At 42.2% G+C, this 21,112-nt stretch overlaps 1 protein-coding gene across 3 annotated transcripts in view; it reads left to right on the top strand.

Annotated features, from left to right (window-relative positions):
* ZHX2 (zinc fingers and homeoboxes 2) overlaps positions 1-21,112 on the top strand; it is a 194,481-nt gene that overhangs the window by 52,749 nt on the left and 120,620 nt on the right. Inside the window, exon 1 of one of the 3 annotated variants that reach the window (XM_060195643.1) lies at positions 10,598-10,726. The exons of the other annotated variants lie outside the window; for them this stretch is intronic. The gene's annotated coding sequence lies outside the window, so the exon portion shown is untranslated. Of the gene's footprint in view, positions 1-10,597; positions 10,727-21,112 lie in introns of those variants that run through there. 3 annotated transcript variants of the gene reach the window in all.

Here is a 21,112-nt window from a genome sequence, read left to right as displayed (position 1 = left end):
AAGGAGCTTGGGAAGAAACTGTCTCTACTTGAACACTATCAGGGACTTTTCAACAAAAAATACACAGATGGGGTGGCTTATAAGCTACAGCCATTTATTTCTCATAGTTCTGTGGACTGGAGAGTCCAAGGTCAATGTACTGCTTTCTAATGAGCACTACTTCCTGCTTCAGAGTGTCTTCTTTGTCTTCTTTGGTGGAAGGTCTAAGGGACTTTTCTGGGGCATCACTAATCCCACTTATGAGGGCCCCACCCCTCATGGTTAATCAACCTCCAAAATTCTTAAGAGCATCAGATTGAGTGTGAGAGTTTCACATATGAATTTGAGGGATGGAGAGATACAGACATTCAGCCTAGAGAAATATAAAGGATTGGCTCAAGAACTTAGAGGTATTGCTTCTTTTGGTTGTTCAGTCATACTGAACATGAAAAAGAAACTCACTGTACAACTGGCGTCAGACCCCTCTTTGATCTTTAACTCACCCTGGAAGTTACTTAATAAGTTAGTCCCACTACAGCCTTAAGACATCCACTCCCCTTCCTGCCTTTAGTGTGGTCACCTATTAGTTATTTGTATTTGGTGGTCAGAGCTGGTCAGAGTGTAAATCACTTAAATTAATTTTGGGAATTCCAAGTGGGTTTACAGGTGGAGAACAGAGTGTGAGAAGTAGGAAATCTGAAAATGCACTTCAGGAAGACCTTCAAGTTAGAGCTTATTTTAGTCCCTTGGGGTGGCCACCAAGTAAACAACTTAATTTCCATCCCCGCTGGAGGTACAGAATGCAGCATTCACACTTGCCAACAGATACATCTCTCCTGTCTCTGGCACTGCTAAATGGCTCTTAGTAGAGTTAAGGTTGGAGGGAGAGGAGCCGATTCCTTTTATTGGGGAAAATAGAAACACGAGGGAGACAATTCCATTTCAGACAGATCCTTTTCTTCTCAAATTACTGACCCACAGTTCAGTCAACTCTTTTCAGCTCATTCAGGTAAAATGGAAGACAGAAACCACTGAACTGGGGTGGGGGGGAACAGGAAGGCAGGAGGAGAGCTGACAGCTCTGTGTTGGGGATTTGTCAGCTGACTGATTTGCATTTCTAATAAGGGTCATGTCCTGGTGTGCACAGCCCAGTGGCTGCTTGTTTCTTTAGCTCTCCAAGTGCTGTCTGCAAGGGAAGAGTATTCAGCATAAATAAATAGCTGCAGGCTGCCGGGAAGTGGGGACCCCAAGATAATGGGGGACTGGGGTGCTTCCTAGTGGAAGCAAAGGATTTAAAACAGTGTTTGTTTTAAGCAAGCTGCAGAGCACCCTGGTGGCTATTTCTGTGGTGCCCATCTTTCAAATACCCTTTGTTTATGTAAGAGAAACTTACTAGACTATTACACCCTTCCAAAACCATAACCAGGCACGCTGTTAGCAGTATCACTTATAAGGCAGAAAACTCGGGGGGGGGGGGGAAGAGGTGTGTAGATGAATAGTAAAGTAATTCAACAACAACTACATGAAATAATCATCACATAAAGTAGTAGAAACCCTGAAGTCATACATTAAGTTTATTTAATAATGTGTTTTTTCTTTTTTTAATTTCTTAATTTATTTTTTATTTTATTTTTACTTATAAAGAGGAAACACTGACAAAACCATAAGATAAAAGGGATACAACTCCATACAATTCCCACCACCAGTACTCCATATCCCATCCCATCCCCTGATAGCTTTCCTATTCTTTATCTCTTTGGGAGTATGGACCCAGGATCATTATGGGGTATAGAAGATGGAAGGTCTGGCTTCTGTAATTGCTTCCCCACTGAATATTGACAGGTCGATCCATACTCCCAGCCTGTCTCTCTTTACCTACTGGGGAAGGGCTCTGAGGAAGCAGGGCTCTAGGACACGGTGGGGTCATCAGCCCATGGAGGTAATGTGACTTTAAAAAGTGAAACATTTGATGAGAAAGGCAGGCACCCGGTTGTATATGTAGTTTTTATTATTAAAGAGAAAACATGTAGCAAAACTACTGACCCAGTTAATCTTTAGATGTGAAATCATTCATCTTTTACTTCTAAATCTCCTACAATTGATACGTTTTTTTTTCCCCAATTATAGAAGTTATGTATCAGAGCAGGCAGCTATCATACAGCCCTACTGTATGTCTTTCTTCCTTTTTAATCTCCTTGCAGGGAAGTGGTCTATTCACTGTAGTTGGAGTCATCCAGGTTCCACCTTGCCAAGCATTCTATTGCTCGCCAGAACCCCAGAAAACCCAGGACAAAAACTGAACATTTCTAACCCCCTTACTTGTCGACGCTCACTCCTCCATGAGTTCATCTAAACCCTTCTTGAACTTGTTTATATTTTTAGCTGATATAGCCTCTCAGGCCCAACGAGTTCCATGTGTTTTCCACCATCAGTGTGAAGTGGCAAAGACTTGCCCAATGGTTATCCTCAGATGACCTCCTTCAGCCTCCTCAGGGGTCCTCCCCATTTTCATAGTTCTAGCACTGAGCAAGCAAAGTGAGAACAGTGATTACACATTCACAATTAGCAAAGCACACTCACAGGCAGAACTGACCTGGTAGAATGGTTACACTTGGTGTTGGAGGGGTCCTCAGAAATTGTTTGTGCCAGTGTTTTCTTAAAAGTGCAGACTGGAAGTCAGTATTTCCAGAAGCCGTTGGGAGTGATGGATATGGTGGCACTGGGTGTCTAAAAATATCATGGGGCTGTGAGAAGGGGGAGTGTTTTGGTTTTGCTCTGGGTTGGAGCTGGATAACAATGATTACCTTGTTTTGATTAGGAACTCCAGTAGTAAAATAAAATTTAAAAAGAGAAGTTCCAGCAGTTATGCAAATGCTTCTTTTTTATTATTATGGTCAATGGAGAAACTAATTAATGTAAAAAAAGGCCAAATCTTTATAGGCATGGAGTGTGGAGGTGAGTCTATTATTCTGAACCAGACCTATGGCTATTCCAACACCCCTGAAGGAAAGGGAAATCAGCTCTAAAGCATCTATGTGAGGAGGCCAGTGCCTGGGGCAGTGGACTGGAATCCAGGCTGCCCAAAACTAAGGCCTGGACTGTCACCAGGGCACCCAGTCTTTCTTTCGTGTTTCTATACAGGAATAATTTAGTAAACCTCAAATTTGCGCAGGGTCCATTTGAATATACCTCATACCCTTCCTTACACATTCTTCCCAGACTGAATCCAATATAAAATAATGGTTGTTTTGGGGAGTCAGGTTCTTTTTGAGAGTCGGGCGGTAGCGCAGCAGGTTAAGCGTATGTGGCACAAAGCACAAGGACCAGCAGAAGGATCCCAGTTAGAGCCTCCGGCTCCCCACCTGCAGGGGAGTCGCTTCACAAGCTGTGAAGCAGGTCTGTAGGTGTCTATCTTTCTCTCCCCTTCTCTGTCTTCCCCTCCTATCTCCATTTCTCTCTGTCCTATCCAACAACAACAACATCAATAATACCAATAATTACTACAACAAAAAACAAGGGCAACAAAAGGGAAAATAAATATTTTTAAATTTTTTAAATTTTTAAAAAAAATAATGGTTCTTTTTTTAACAATCACTTTTCTAAGTTGTTTCATCATTCCTAACTACAAAAACACTTCCAGGTTCAGTAGCAGTGGGAAAGAAGGTGGGTTTTAGAATCTCACAGCCATGAATCAAATTCCCACTGGCCAGTCCATGATTCCAGACATTTTGTTTTGTTTTATTTTGTTTTGGTTTGGTTTGTTTATTCAGAGAGAGAGTGAAAGAGATGAGGCCAGGCTGTGGTGCAACCAATTAAGCACACATATAACTATGCACAAGGACCTGGGTTCAACCCCTACTCCCCACTTGCAGGTGGGCAGGGGTGCTTCATGAATGGTGAAGCAGGTCTACAGAGGTCTCTCTTTCTCTCCCTCTATTATATGGAGAGAGAGACAGAGAAAGAGAGAAATAGATATACCTCTAGATATATTATCTATTTCCCACTCCTCTTTCACTTTCTCTCTGGCCTATCCAAAAAAGTAGAAGAGAGAGAGGTCACAGCGCAGAAACTTCCTTCAATGCAGTGGGGATCAGGCTAGAACCTGAGCCATACTGTCTAAGTGATCTATTTTGCTGGCCCTCACAATCCCAGCCTTTTGTTTATTTGTTTGTTTGTTTGTTTTCTTTTTTATTTGGGGCTGGGTGGTGGTACACCTTGTAGAGCATACACATCACCATACTCAAGGACCTGAGTTTCAAGAACCCACTCCCCACTTGCAGGGGGAGAAATTTCACAAGCTGTGAAGTAGTTCTGTAGGTGTCTCTCTTTCTCTCTTACTCTTTTCTTAACTTTCTTTTTTTTTAAATTCTTATTTATAAAATGGAAATATTGACATGACTATAGGATAAGAGGGGTACATTTCCACACAGTGCTCACCTGCAGAGCTCCATATCCAATCCCCTCCCTTGACAGTTTCCCTATTCTTTATCCCTCAGGGAGTATGGACCCAGGATCATTGTGGGGTGCAGAAGGCGGAAGGTCTGGCTTCTGTTATTGCTTCTCCACTGAACATGGGCATTGGTAGGTCAATCCATACTCCCAGCCTGTCTCTTTCTTCCCCTAGTAAAGCAGGGATCTGGGGAGGTGGGACTCCAAGACACATGGTGAGGTCCTCTTCCCAAGGAAGTCTGGTTAGCATCATGGTATCATCTGGAACCTGGTGGCTGAGTTAAGATGTAAAGCAGAACAACTTGTTGACTAATCATGAACCTAAAGGCAAGAATATTGCAGATGAAGATTTGAGGTCTCTGTTTTGGAAAAAGCTAGTAGGTCTACTTTAGGTATATTCCAAGGGGCCCATGACTTTACTACTTTTTGCGTGAACCTGATATCTGATATTCAGGTGGACCCAGGTTATTTTCTGGGAAGATGGTGTCATAGTTATAAAAAGAACTAGAAAGCTGGATCAGGGAAGAGGTAGCTCCCAAATACGGGAAAAGTGTATAAATACTGTTGACTGTAAAAACCCATCAATTTGATCTGGGGCCCATATCCAGCACAGAAGCCTTTGTAACCTCTGTATCCCTGTAGGTCTGAGCTCACATTCTATGGTCATGAGTAGGAATGTTCCAGGCTGCACTAATTTCAGGATCCATCTTCCTTGGGTAGTAGATAGTGTATTGTCCAACCTCCCTTTGGAGAATGGAACATTCCCTACCATTGTTGATCCACATTGAAAAAAATGTTCTATAAGGCCCCCAAAGGGGTCCATTATGTTTTTCCTGATGGAGATGAACAGTGACAGTGGCAAGAGGATCTGTTAGAGGTCTAGACCCATCATGTCTGTGTGGGAATCGCAGGACTCCCTGACTAGGGCCCAGGTGATGGGCTGGCCTGGTAGTAACTAAAGAATCATCATTAAAGTATGCCAGTGTCATGCCCTTATTCAGTTTTTGTGGTCCTTACTTTGTCTGACAATGTTAGCTTTGGCATGATTGAGGGATGTATAGTAGGAGATAGGTGAGGAAGGTATCTAGGTCTAAGTAGAAAATATTTGGTTAGATACTTTTAGGTGTCGTTTTAGGTCTTCCTAATTGCTTGCTTCATTTATTGACTCACTGCAATTATTGTGCACTTTTGCTTTAAGGTATATATTTTCCCCTAACTTATGGATACATGTACATATGTCATATCTCATGGACCATGGTCTATATCAAGATTTTGAGGTTTTGTTAACAAGTGTGCCACCCGAAATGGAATTATGGAGCCCTATGACCTAGGAAAGGTCTCACCCAAGTAATGAAACTGAAGGGTTGATATTCCACGCCTGATGTCTTTGGATGCAGTCTGAAGTGAAGCATTCCGAGGTGGTACTGGTTGCATTGATTAAGTTGATAAGCATTTGCAGTATCATCTGTTATGACTTGAGAGAAGCATGCAGGAAAGTGAGTCCTGCCCTAGAGGTTCCAGGACTGGGAGGTGTATGGACTTTATAGAGAAAGGGAGAGGTTCCTGCTGTCTTAGGGTTTAAGAAGGCAATAGATAGTTACTGCTATAACCAAATTATTTGGCAACTGAGTTAACTTCGAAAATCCCATTGTTAGGATTTGCTCTATCATACAAGACCTCACCATAATTTATGTCCTTTCATGCTATTTATATTTATCTGTATCTTGTAAGGTAATGTCAACAGTTGCTTATGTTCTCCCTGGTCTAAGCTTGTAGGAGATTTAATATTTCAAAGAACAATTCAATATTAGAAATGTACTAACAATTTGATCCCACTGTTAAAATTCAATCTGATCACCAATTTGAATTCTTTTTAAAATTTTTAATATTTATTTATGTATTCCCTTTTGTTGCCCTTGTTTTATTGTTGTAGTTACTGATGTCATCATTGTTGGGTAGGACAAAGAGAAATGGAGAAAGGAGGAGAAGACAGAGAGGGGGAGAGAAAGATAGACACCTGTAGACCTGCTTCACAAACTGTGAAGTGACCCCCCTGCAGGTGGGGAGCCAGGGGGCTCAAACCAGGATCCTTACTCCAGTCCTTGCGCTTTGTGCCACCTGCGCTTAACCCGCTGTGCTACCGCCTGACTCCCCTAATTTGAATTCTTAAGTGCTTCAACTGAAGGAACATATACTCAGCCTATGATCTATGCATCAAAAAGTTTGAGCCATTTTTCCCCTCTCATATTAATTAAACAGTTATTTGTGAGACTTTAAGTTAATAGAAGTGGATATTAACACCATTCCTACCATCAAAGGTCTGTGTGCCCCCAACCCAGTGAAGTGGAACATCTACCTTCTCAATTTTCTATGTCCTATCAAATAATAACAAACAGATGCCTTTCAGACAACCCCTTCTGGGGCTAGGAAACTAAAGAAGCCCATTCCCTGTCTTCAAGGAGTTCAAGGTGGGAGGAAAGTCCAGTACAGACTGAAGCGGGTCACAGGGGAATTCTTGAACATAGAAAGCACTGAGGGCAGGATTCCAATAAAGGGTGGCCAGAGCAAGGCACCAAGAGGGAACCTTTGTGCTTAGCTTGGAGATGAACTGTTCTGTAGATATTTTGAGTGTGTTCCTTCTCCCCCAGTTAGAGTGTATACTTCTAGGCAGGAGATAATAATGAAATATTCTCTATTTCTCTTTCTTTTCTAGTCCCTGCATTAATTTGTGGGGGTGTTTGCAGCCTTGGAAAGCTGTTGGACCCGCTAAGCAGCTTTGTGCTCTCAGACTGTGTAACCATTTTACGGATGAAAATAACGAGGCCTTGAGAGGGGGACATGGTGGTGCAACCTCTCTGGGACTGAGCCTAAACTTGCACTCAGATCTGAAGAAGTCTGGGTCCAGCTCCACCCTAGGCCATATCCCTTGTGAGCCCCAGGAATCTACCCTTAGGCCCCTCTCTGTCCAGAAGAAGCCACATGTGTTTGTACTCACCCATGACTTTGTGGTTGCCAAAGTAATCCTAGTTTTGTCTTGTTGTGGTCTTTGGTTATCTTCTTTTGCAGAGCCAATTCTTGAAAACGCAGAGAGGGAATGAACACTTGAGCACAAGCTCAGGAGAAAGAGCCTGCCATTTTTTGTTTGTTTGCTTGCTTGCTTGATTTTCCCATCAGGGTTATTGCTGTAATGAACTTTCCCCATTTTTCCTTTCTTTTTATTTGATAGGACAGCACTGCAGGCAGGGGCCAGAGGCTTGAACCTTGATCTTTGCACTTGGTAATATGTGAACTCAGCAAGTATTCCATCTCTCAGCATCTCACACAGTTTAAAGAGCAAGATCTCTCTGGCTCATGTTCCAGCTCTACTGAGCATGAGTTTCATGGATTTAGGATGGTCACCATTCCTTGGAATTCAGATAAGAGAGTCCTACTCATATGTCTATAGAATTAGTATGAGAGCATGGACTTCAGTATATTCTTATCTTTCAACATTCCCAGTTCCCTACCCAACTACCTCGTACCTGGGTCTTCTTCAGCGCCATGCATTATTCTCCATAGCCAACCAAACAATGGAATCACATAGGAGGTACCTTCTAAAATACTGACTACCAGGTTCTGTACCAGAGCCTGATGATTCTGAGTCCCTATGAGATGGGACCCAAAAGCTTGCATTTTCCCTCTAAATGCCTGAAGATCACTGCCTAAACTCAGTATTTTTGAAATATAGCAAACATCAGAATCACTTGGGGGGAGGGATTTGTAAAATTTTCAGGCCCCACTTGCAGAATTTCTGACTCAGCAGTTCAGAGCTGGTGCCCAAAGTTTGCATGTCAGAAAATTTTCCAGATGATTCAGGGATCATACTAAGACCCCCTGTCTGATTCCCTAAGAGCAACCAGCAAGTAAATCTTTCCCCACAGGCAGTGGGTGGGGTGGAGGGGTCCTGTCATCGTGATTTTTGACAGAGACCCTTAAAATGACTTAAGCTGATTCTAACAGCATCTATTTACTCTGACACATGATACATGCCAAGCTCTGTGCTGATCTATAATCAATGTCCCTTTTTATTTTTTAGTGTTTGCAGATTCAACAGTGGAGACAGTAGTGAGATTAATAGATCATCTGAGACTATCAGGACTCTATTTTTTATATTTATTATTTGTGATTAATAGTAAGTTACACTACATCCACCACCAAAAATCTGTCTTCACCCTCCCAATGGTAACCGCCATAGTTCTCACAAAGTCTTAGAGACAGCTTGTTTCTGCTTTTTTCTTTTTTTTTTTTTTGGTGGAAGGGGTATGTATTCTAGCTCATCACATTCATACATTAGGAAAACCATCTAGTAGTGGTTTTTTCATCTCTTTACTTATTTAACTAAGCATAATCAACTTTAGTTCATCCATTTTGTGCCAAAGGACACTTCATTGACTTTTTACTGCAGAGTAATATGGTTAACTTTGTTAACCAGTAATCTGTTGATGGACACTTAGGCTTCTTCCAGTCTTTAGATGTGGTGGATAATGTAGCTAAGAATATAGGGGGGCATATGTCCTTTTGGTTAAGTGTTTGCATGTCCTTTGGGTAAATACGTAAGAGTGATATTGTTGGATCATAATGTAATTCCTTTTTTGGATTTTTTTTTTTTACAAGACCACTGCTCAGCTCTGATTTGTGGTGGTATATTGGGATTGAACCTGGGACTTTGGAGCCTTGGGTGTGAGAGTTTCTTTGCATAACTATTATCCTATCTGCCCCCACCCTTTATTATTTAAGGACTCTCCCTATAGTCTTCCAAAGGGGCTATACCAGTTTGCATGCCCATCACTAGTGTAAGTTCTCCTTTCTCCACAGCCTGACTGGAACATAGCATATCACAGGTGTGAGGTGGAATCTGAGCATAGTTTTGATTTGCATTTTTCTGATGATAAGTAAGGTGGAACATAACAGAATTCTGGCTGTTTCTTTTCTCCCACAAGGCCACACTTTGCTGTCTCAGCCATGATTCTATCAGTGATTCTATCATGAGACTTTCAAGTCAGGTTCAGAAAGGGGTCACCAAACAGGTTAAGGGGTGGTGTTTTTGGCTGTAGGAGCCTTTTATTAGTTCTCCACAAATTGCACCCTGCTGGCAGTGGCCCTTGGCCACATAGGAAGAATAATACTTCTTCCTATTCATGTAAAATAAGAATTGTTACATCTACAGAAGGTAGAGTTTTTTTGGGGGGGAGACAACAATTTGAGGGTCAGGCACCTATTGAGTACACTCACTACCATATGCAAGGATGGGGTTCAAGCCCCCAACCCCACCTGCAGAGGGAAGTAGTGAAGCAATGCTGCAGGTATCTCTTTTTCTCTCTTCCTCTGTCTTCCCTCCCTTCTCAATTTTTTCTCTGTCCTGTCAAACGAAAGAAAGGGAAAAATATGGTACCCACCAAGCCCCAGAAATAAAAAGGAAAGGTCAGCTAAAATTTCTTGAAATAGACTACCAAGTTCCTGCCTGTGATCTGGCCTAACTGATGTTTTCTTCACCATGAGGTCCTGGAAAAGAAGTGTTAGCACTGGAAACCCTTGTTTCATGACTTAAACTCTTCCAGCTGGTTGGTCTTAGTGGAGAACTTCTTCCTAACTTGTGAAGATCTGTCTATTATTTAGTGGGAAACTCTTTGATCTGTGGAAAAAAATATGGGTGTCTGGGTGGTTGGGGGATGTTTTTCCCATGCTTAACTCTTTTTTTTTAATCCACTAACACATACAAAATTATGCTGGGAAGCCAGGGGGCTAGTTCATTATTTTTATATCTGGTGAGGACCTTAGGAAGTTATCCAAGCTACTCATGCCTTTCTTACAGTTTTTCCCACACCCCTTACCTGTGCTCTCTCTTTTAAAGAAGGAAATATATGGTGGGTGGAAAGAGGGAAAGAAGGAATTAGTCTCAGGCATTGACCCATTGGGGTGGCCAGAGATCTCCTCAGAGTGACTGCAGAGTACCCTGGATAAGTGCTAGGCAAGCTGTCCACACCCTGAAGGCACCTCGTGGAATCAACTCTAGAGCTGATGAAAGGGAGCAGTTGTAGTCCAGGATCTACCAGTGAACCATGTTATCATCTGTAACCAGTCTGGCCTGTTCATCTCCTCAGGAGAGTTATGAAAGAAAGGGAGATCATGGATAGAAAACCTCCCTCCAGCTGAAAGAGGTTCTAGGAAGTGAGACATTTTAATTTACAAATGAGAAAACCAAGGCCCAGAGAGAGGAGATTGCCAGCAAGTTCCAGGAAGAAGAGCAGAACTGGAAGAGGTAGGGTATTGTCATGGTTGTTATGTCCTTCTGGGTGATTGCTTTGCAGCTTTGCAGATGGGGAGTGAAATGACTAGGGAAGCAGAAGGAAAAATGTCTCAGAGAATCTCTTTAGCTAGTATACTTTGATCATCACAATGGAATACTTCATGAGTGACTATTTCTCTCTCTCTCTCTCTCTCTCTCTCTCTTTCTCCTCTTTCCTCCTTCCCTCTCTCACCTCACTTTAAATAGCAAAAAAGGAATGACTGCTCCTTGCCAGATAGGTCATTGACTATAGATAAACATACTGGAAAGTCTCCAATTTTGCAAGTTAGGATAGAAAACATGAAGGAGTGAAACTTAAAGTTAAGGACAGTCTCCTGTATTCTGGAGATTGGCAGTGGAGGCTTGCTTGAACTCTAAGGGAATATTCTTGTCATTTCCAGTTATCCCCATTCCCCTCCCACAAATATCTAGTTTCCTGAGCCACTTGCCCCCATATACACAAAGGATAGGACCAGAGAACATGGACAGTTGAGACAGAGAATTGAAATTCTCTTTCTCGCTAGCACTGTGTGACCTTGGATAACTTACTTAACCTCTCTGAGCTTCAGCTTCCTCATGTGGGCATTATAGTTCACCTTCACGCTGTGAGGATTAACAAAAACTAATCATAGAAAATGCTTAGCGCAATGCACACATTACCATGTAGAAGGACTTAGATGCAAGCTCTAGGTCCCCACCAGCAGCAGGGGAAGCTTCATGAACAGTCAAGTAGTGCTGCAAATGTGTCTCTTTTTAAAAAAAAATTTTATATTGATTTATTTTCCCTTTTGTTACTCTTTTTGTTGTTGTTGTTTTTGTTGTAGTTATTATTGTTTTTGTTGATGATGTCATTGTTGTTGGATAGGACAGAGAGAAATGGAGAGAGGAGGGGAAGACAGAGAAGGGGAGAGAAAGACAGACACCTGCAGACCTGCTTCACCGCCTGTGAAGCGACTCCCCGGCAGGTGAGGAGCTGGGGGGTTGAACCGGGATCCTTATGCCGGTCCTTGCACTTTGCGCCACCTGCACTTAACCCGCTCCACTACCGCCCGACTCCCAAATGTCTCTCTTTTTCTCTCCTTTTCCATATCCCCTTTCTCTCTCATTTTCTTTCTGTCTCTCTCCAGTAAAATAAAAATTAAAAGTGAAGAATAAAAAAAGAAAGTGCTTAGTACAGAGACTAAGTAGAAACTTAAGAAATGTTATCTGTCACTATTAAAAATTCTGAAAAGACCTTGAGGATCACATGATAGTGGTATCATTTTCATAAGGGAATTAACTGGTTTGTCTAGTAAATGGGGTCTCACTAGGCCTCTAGCAATCTGGCTGAATAGTTAAAATTCTGATTTTTCTACCCAGGGAAAAGGAAATATTGTCTGAGTTTTAAGCACACCAGTGCCTAGCTGTTGTTTTTGAAATATTGAGAAGCTATCACAGTATTTTCAATAACACCTTGTGTGTATAAATATCCTTCTATCTGAGAAAGACTACAAAATGGCAGACAATAAAAGATACTGATAACAACAAAACTGATAACCATGAAAAACAAGAACAAAAGCCCAAAAGCCCAATGCCAATGAGAAAGAGGTTACATTATTCTAGTTTACAAAGCACATTTAAATCCCCACCCCTCTGATGGCTTCACAGCCAGCCTGGAAGGTAGATTTTTGTCCTGCCCATCTCACAAGCAAACAAGGCATGTCCTAGCCAGGTCGCAGAGCAAGGACTTCAGGAAGAGGGTGACCAACACTGAGTGAGAAAACTGTGGATGTCAAAAGCCCAAAGGAACTTGGTGAAGGAACTTGGAACACTTCCAGATTCCTTGGAAAGCCTTTGATGGTTCTAGCAGGAGTATTGTGAGATTACTTTATCTGCATTTTTAGATCATTTTTGTTGAGGAGGAAAAGCAAAAATAGAATCAGGGAGGTCAAATGGAAGGTGGCCAAAAAAGTTTAGGCAAGAGAAGCAGGTGGCTTGGGAATCCCAACAGTTACAAGGAAAGCCTACTGATGAATTGGCTGGAGATGTTGATAGAGAGAAAAGAACCGAGGACAACTCCCAACTTCCTTGTGGGCTTGTGGGTAGTTGACTGGGTGATGAATTCTTGGCAAGAACAGACTTTGCAGGAAGAGGGAGAGGGAAATTGGGAGATTCATTTAGCATTTATTTTTGGAAAGATGCTATATCCCCTTGGCCCCTCCCCAGACATTCAGTCTTTCTTTCAGATAGCAAAAAGCATATCACATTTACTAGGTCCTGGGCTTTGAATGTGACAGGGGTGGGAATGAACTCAGACTTGTCCCCAGGCAACTGGTCTATAAAGAATGCAGTTGCTGGCCTGGATCCCTTCTGCTGCCAGGGAACCTTTAATGACCCCTTCTCAGAGCATTGGACTTGGGACAAGAAACAAACAAAAGCCCCTGATGCCTTCCTTTCTAATGTTTCAGGCTCTGGGTAACTTATTCTCTTGCCAGACTCCACATTATCTTTCTTCTGTTCATGTTTGAAAATTGAGTCTTTTTTTTTTTCCAGTGTTATGCTCAGGCCTTAAATAACCTTCATCCTCTGGTGAGTCTGAATAGATGAAGCCTAGTAAAATTACAGGAAGATAAACACCTACCATAAGCTTTCCTACAGCCTCATTTAATTACAAGACCCCTTTATATACATTATTTGATTGAGCCTGAAGGAAACCTCAGTGGTACAGCAAGTGGCCTATTGGGCCCTCCTGGAGAGGCTATGGAATATAATAGCCAAGAGCATGTGAAATCACAATAATAATAGCATCATTAACAGAGTACAGGTATTGAGAACAGAGTTGAGTACATGAATATACCTGTTGTTTGTTGTTGCTTTCTTGCCTCCAGGGATGTCAGTGCTAGCACTATGAATTCACAGCTCCTGTCAGCCATTTTTTATTTTTATCCTCTTTTTTATTTAATTTAACTTATTTATTTATTAATGAGAAATATAGAAGGAGAGAGAGAGAAAGAACCAGACATTACTCTAGTACATATCCTGCCAGGGACTGAACTTGGAACCTCATACTTGGGAGTCCAATATTTTATCCACTACACTACCTCCTGGACCACTTTTTTTTTTCTTTCTATGTTATTTTTACTTGGCAGGATAGGGAGAAAGGAGAGAGAGGAGGGGGAGATAGAGAGGAACAGAGAAAGATAGACACCTGCAGACCTGCTTCACCATTCATGAATCATCCTCCCTGCAGATGGGGAGTGGGGGTTGAACGCAGATCCTTGCACATGATGATATGTGCTCTTGACCAGGTGCACCACCGCCGCCCCACTAGCTGCTATTGTTTATTGAGGAAACTATGGCTTATGAGACTGTTGTTGTCATGGAGGTACAGTTTCACACTCTTCATTATATATGTGTCAGCACACCATACCCACCACCAAATTGTCATTTTTCTCTGACACAGGTCTCTGAGTCTCCAACCTCCTTTCAGTCTCTTCTCCTATCTCCTATTGTTGAGTCCTAGATCTACTGAAATAAATCACTCTTTTGTTGTTGATGAGTCACTCTGTATTTTCTTTTGTTATAATTCTTTTTTTTAATTTTTACTTATAAAATGGAAACACTGGAAAAACCATAGCATAAAAGGGGTACAATTCCAAACAATTCCCACTATCAGAGCACTGTATCCCATCCCATCCCCTGGTAGCTTTCCTATTCTTTATCCCTCTGGGAGTATGGAGTCAGGGTCATTATGGGGTGCAGAAGGTGGAAGGTCTGGCTTCTGTAATTGCTCCCCAGTTGAACATGGGATAGGTGTTGACAGGCTGATCCATATTCCTAGCCTGTCTCTTTCTCTTTGCCTAGTGGGGCAGAGTTCTGGGGAAGAAGAGCTCTAGGATACATTGGTGGGGTTGTCTTCCCAGGAAAGTCCGGTTGGTATCATAGTATCTGGAAACTGGTGGCTGAAGTAAAGGGTTAACATATAAAGCCAAACAGATTGTTGACTAATCATGAACCTAAAGGCAAGAATATTGTAGATGAAGATTTGGGGTGTCCATTTTGGAAAAAGCTAGTAGGTCTATTTTAAGTATATTCCAAGGGGCCCATGACTTTACTAGTTTTTGCCTGAGCCTGACATCTAATATGCAGGTGACCCAAGTTATTATCTGGGGAGATGATGTCATGGCTGAAAAAAGGACCAGAAAGTTGGGTCAGGGAAGAGAGTAGCTCCCAAATATGGAAAAAGTATATAAATATTGTTGACTGTAAACCCCATCAATTTGATCTGGGGCCTATATTCAGCATATGAGCCTATGTAACCTCTGCATCCCTGTAGGTCCAAGCTCACATTCTATGGTCATGAGCAGGAACGTTCCAAGCTGCCCTAATTTCAGGACCCATCTTCTTCAGGTGGTAGATAGAGTATGTTATCCAACCTCCCTTCGGACAATGGAACATTCTCTACCATTGTTGATCCACATTGAGGGCAAGAGCTTATGGGGGCCCCCAAAGGGGTCCATTATGTTGTTCCTGATGGAGATGACTGGTAACAATGGAAAAAGGATCTATTCGAGGTTTAGGCCCATCATTTCTGTGTGGGAATCCCAGAACTCCTTGACTAGGGCCCCAGCTGATGGAGTGGCCTGATGGTGACTAAAGAGTCATCATTAAAGTGTGCCAGTCTCTTGCCCTCATTCAGCTTTTGTAGTCCTTACTTTGATAAAGTTAGCTTTGGAGTGAGTGAGGGACATATAATAGGAAGTAGTTGAGGAGGGTATCTAGGTCTAAGTAGAAACTATTTCATTAGGTACTTTATAGTGTCTTTTTAGGTCTTTCTGTTTGCTTGCTACATTTATTGACTCACTGAAAACTACTGTGCACATTTGCTTTAAGGTATATATTTTGCCCTAATTTATGGATACATCTGAACATAAGCTCTATCTCATGGGACCTGATCTATATTTAGGTTTTAGGGCTTTGTTATGATGTTGTAATTCTTAAGACCCACCTCTGAATGAGATCATTCAGGGTTCGTCCTTCTCCTTCTGATTAATTTCACTTACCACAATTACCTCCAGCTCCATCCATATTGTAGCAAAAGAGAAGGTTTTGTCTTTTCTTACTAATGAGTAGTATTCCATTGTAGAGATATACCCCATTTGTTTTATCCACTTGACTATTGTTGGACACCTGAGTTGTTTCCAAGTCTTGGCTACTATAAATTACTGATACTGGGCTGCAGAGAAAGCATAATAGTTAAAAGAAAGACTTCTTTTTTGTTAATTTTTTTCATATTTATTTATTCCCTTTTGTTGCCCTTGTTGTATTATTGTTGTAGTTATTATTGATGTCATTTTTGTTGGATGGGACAGAGAGAAATGGAGAGAGGAGGGGAAGACAGAGAGGAGGAGAGAAAGAGAGACACCTGCAGACCTGCTTCATCACCTGTGAAGCAACTCCCCTGCAGGTGGGGAGCTGGGGGCTCAAACTGGGATCTTTACGCCGGTCCTTGGACTTTGCGCCACTTGCATTTAACTCGCTGTGCTACCGCCCGACTCCCAAAAGAAAAACTTCTATGATTAAGGCACCAAACATCACAGATTCAATCCCCAGACAGAGTTGTGAAGATCTCTGGTAAAAATAAATATATAAATTAGCTGGTGTTGTTTTATTAGTTTATTTATTATGTTAGTTTTATTAGTTTATATTGTTTATTAGTTTCTCTCATTTTTAATGTCAGGAATCAGATACAGGGTCTCATGCTTAGAAGGCAAATGCTTTGTCTCTGTGCCACCTCCTAATCTTAGGATTAGTTTCTAGTTAGAAAAACTGAGACATACATCTTACCAGGAAAATATAGAGAAAGCTGGGCATATGGATCAACTGACCAATGTCCATGTCCAGCAAAGAAGCAATTACAAAATCCAAAACTCCTTCCTTCTGCACTCCATACAGAAGTTTTCTTCATACTCCCAGAAGGGGAAAATCACCACAGATCTCTGAACCCCAATTCCACTGGGAGCCAGAACATTTGCTTTTTTAAAAAATTTTTTATTTATAAAAAGGAAACAATGACAAAACCATAGGATAAGAGGGGTGCAACTCCACACAGTTCCCACCACCAGATCTCCGTATCCCATGCCCTCTCCTGATAGCTTTCATATTCTTTAACCCTCTGGGACTATGGACCCAAGGTCATTGTGGGATGCAGAAGGTGCAAGGTCTGGCTTCTGTAATTGCTTCCCCATTGAACTTGGGTGTTGACTGGTCTATCCATATTCCCAGCCTGCCCCTCTCTTTCCCTAGTAGGATGGGGCTCTGGGGAAGCAGAGTTCCAGGACACATTGGTGGGGTTGTCTGTCCAGGGAAGTCTGGTTAGCATCATGCTAGCATCTGGAACTTGGAGATTGAAAAGAGAGTTAACATACAAAGCCAAACAAATTGTTGACCAATCATGGACCTAAGGGCTAGCATAGTGCAGATGAAGAGTTGGGGGGGGGGTCTCCATTTTGTAGATAGCTAGTTGGCTATTTTAGTTATATTCCAAAGGGCTTGTGAGCCAGAACATTTGTAACCAGGAACCTTTGTTTTTATACCATCACTAAAAGGGAAGAGAATCTGGAAAACACCTGAGGAAATCAGGCACTGCTTCTTTTACCTGAGAGGAAAGAGGAAAAAGGAAGGACACCCAGAAGTTGTAACAAGTGTGGCTTAGAAATGAAGGCAGCACCCACAGAAGTGAATGAAAATGGCAAAAAGAAAACCTACATACAGGGGGCCGGGTGTTGGAGCACCTGGTTGAGCACATATTACAATGCACAAGGACCCAGGGTTGAGCCCCAGGTCCCCACCTGTAGGGGTAAAGCTTTGCAAGTGGTGAAGCAGGGCTGCAGGTATCTCTCTTTCTCTCTCCCTCTCTATCTTCCCCTACCCTCTCAATTTATGACTGTCTCTATCCAATAAATAAAGATAATAAAAAATAAGATTAGATAGCTAGATAGTATATAGATGGATAGATAGATATAGGTGTATAGACAGAAATGTAGATATCATCTACGGCCATACCACCCTGAACACACCCGATCTCGTCTGATCTCAGAAATGTAGATATATATGTAGATACAGACATATAGATACATATGTAGACATATATAGATATATTCAACCCATATCTATGACTTTGAGAGAACTATAGTAGTTTTTTCTCATGTGGCACAGACCTTTGATAGTGGGATTAATGTGGAATGTTACCCCTGTTTTCTTACTATCTTGCAAATAACATATTGTTATTACTATTATTATAGAAAAACTAAGGCACAAGGAGGTTGTAATGAACATATAGTGGAATCAGCTCTAAGATATTTACACTTTTCACTTTTTCAGGATGTCACTGGCTAAAGGAGTCTATGTTCCAAAGTGATCTTTGATTAGAAAAGAAGGCTTCTGCCAAGTCTCATCCCTGTGAAATTGTCCATTCACCTATGTGAGCAACCCCAGGCCTTGTCAGCAATCTCCAAGATTCCCACTTCCAAGTCTCCCCTTCACCTGAGCTGAGTTGAGCACACCACCCAGAATAGCTCTGTTCATGTCCTCTCTTACCTCTCTCACCTGCCCCAGATACCTTCATATTTGTCCACTGCTCCCATGCTCGAAAGTAGTGTTCAGATTCGTCCTCTGCTTTCTCTTGACACTTACCCTCATGGGACCCTTCTCCAATGGGTTACTACAGTAGAGACACCCTGTCCCTACATGTGAGCACTAGACCTCATCCTTCCATTAAATTTTTGGCAGCCCTACTGGGAAGATAGAGAGTAGAGCTTTGTTCTTGTACCTCATCATATATATGAAACACTGACAAAATAACACTGATAAGAGGGGTACAACTACACACAGTTCCTACCATCAGAACTCCATATCCCATCCCCTCCCTTGATAGCTTTCCTATTCTTTAACCCTCTGGGAGTATGGACCCAAGGTCATTGTGGGGTGCAAAAAGTTGAGCCCCCTTCTATAATTGCTTCCCCGCTGAACATGGGCATTGGCAGGTCGATCCATACTCCCAGCTTGTCTCTCTCTTTCCCTAGTGAGGTGGGGCTCTGAAGAAGCGGGGCTCCAGGACGCATTGGTGGGGTTGTCTGTCCAGGGAAGTCTGGTTGGCATCATGGTAACATCTGGAACCTGGTGGCTTAAAGGAGAGTTAAGATAAAGCCAGATTGTTGGCTAATAATGAATCTAAAGGCTGGAATAGTTCAGATGAAGAGTTGGGGGGGGTGTCTATTTTGTAGCTAGCTAGTAGGCCTATTTTAATTATATTCCAAAGGGCCCAGTTTTTTTTTTGTTTTGTTTTGTTTGTTTGTTTGTTCCCTGAGCCTGAAATCTGGTATGCAGGTGGATCGAAGTTATTGTCTGGGAAGATGATGTCATGGCTGGAAAAAGGACCAGAAAGCTGGATCAGGGAAGAGAGTAGCTCCCAAACATGGGAAAGGTGTAAAAATATTGTTGACTGTAAACCCCATCAATTTGATCTGATCTGGGGCCCATATTCAGCTTAGGAGCCTATGTGATCTCTGCATACCTGTAGATCTGAGCTCAGATTCTGTGGTCACGAGTAGGAACATTCCAAGCTGCCCCAATTTCAGGACTCATCTTCCTCAGGTGGAACATAGAGTATGTTGTCCATCCTCCATTTGGAAGATGGAACATTCTCTACTGTTGTTGGTCCAAGTTGAGGGCAAGGTCCTGAGGGGTCCCACAAAGGGACCTATTGTGTTGTTCCTGATAGAGATGACTGGTAACATTGGGGAGAGGGATTTATTTGAGGTCTAGGCCCATCATGTCTGTTTGGTAATCTCAGGACTCCCTGACTAGGGCCCCAGCTGATAGGGTGGCCTGATGGTCACTAGAGAGTCATCGTTAAAGTATGCCAGTCTCTTGCCCTTATTCGGCTTTTGCAGTCCTTACTTTGATAAGGTTAGCTTTGGAGTGATTGAGAGAACTGTAATAGGAAGTAGGTGAGGAGGGTATCTAAGTCTAAGTAGACACTATTTCATTATGAACTTTATACTGACTCACTACAGAGTACTGTGTACATTTGCCTTCAGGTATATATTTTGCCCTAATTTATGGATACATGTGAACATATGCTCTATCTTACGGGACCTGGCCTATATCTAGGATTTGGGACTTTGTTAGGAAGTGAACCTCCTGGAATGGAATTAGAGAATCCTATGAAAGGAAAGGTCTTACCCGAGTAATGAGGATGAATGGTTGACATTCTACACCTGAAGTCTCTGGACACAATCTGATGTGAAGCATGCTAAGGTGGTACTGGTTGTGCTGATTAGTTTGGGATTGGTGGATGCAATATCATTTGGTATGAATTGAGAGAAGCATGCAGGAAAGTGAGCCCCACCCCAGAGGTTCCAGGATTGGGGGAAATACAGACTCTATAGAGGAAGCAGGGGGTTCCTGCTGTCTTAGGGTTTAAGAAGGCAATAGATAGTTATTGCTATAATCATAGTACTTGGCAATAACTTTCTAACCCCATGTGACTGAGCCAGTGCCAAGCCCAGAGTGGGTGCCATGCCACTATATACTGCCTTCTAAAAAGTAATAAAATGGTTACCCCTATGTGTATGGGTGGTGTGCTCATCCAGTTCCTTCCCTGGACTCAGAACATCCAAAGGTTCAAGAGTACCTAAGCACAATCCCCAGGGGTCAGGCAGTTGTGCAGTACCTAAGTGCAGGTGGTGCAAAGTACAAGGACTGGCATAAGGATCCCTGTTCGAGCGCCTGACTCCCCACCTGCAGGCTAGTCGCTTCACAGGTGGTGAAGCAGGTCTATAGGTGTTTATCTTTCTCTCCCCCTCTCTGTCTTCCGGTTCTCTCTCCATTTCTCTCTGTCCTATCCAACAATAATGACATCAATAACAACAAAAATAACAACAGCAACAATTAATAAAAAAGGGGCAACAAAAGGGAAAAAAATAAAATATTAAAAAAAGAAAAACCCCCAAACACACACACACATACACATCCTTATCTATCTATCTATCTATCTATCTATCTATCTATCTATCACCAATCTATCTACTTATCTCCAGGGTTATCCCTGGGGCTCAGTACCTGCACCAAAACACCACACTTTTCCAGCAAACATTTTTTTCTTTTTCTTTCTTTTAACTAGAATCTGAGAGACAGACATAGATGAGTGGGAGAGAGATGAAAAGAAAGAAAAATATCTGTTGCACTGCTCCACCAGTCAGGAAAGTTTCCTTCAGCAGGTGCTAGGGTTGGTGGTGGGTGCAGAGGACTGGAAGCTTGAACACAGGTTCTCAAACAACAAGTCATATTCTTATCCTTAGTGTTGGCAAATGTCTC

This window comes from Erinaceus europaeus, chromosome 1 (assembly GCF_950295315.1).
Source record: "Erinaceus europaeus chromosome 1, mEriEur2.1, whole genome shotgun sequence".
NCBI lineage: Eukaryota > Metazoa > Chordata > Mammalia > Eulipotyphla > Erinaceidae > Erinaceus > Erinaceus europaeus.
This window is presented reverse-complemented; position numbering and strand designations above follow the sequence as displayed.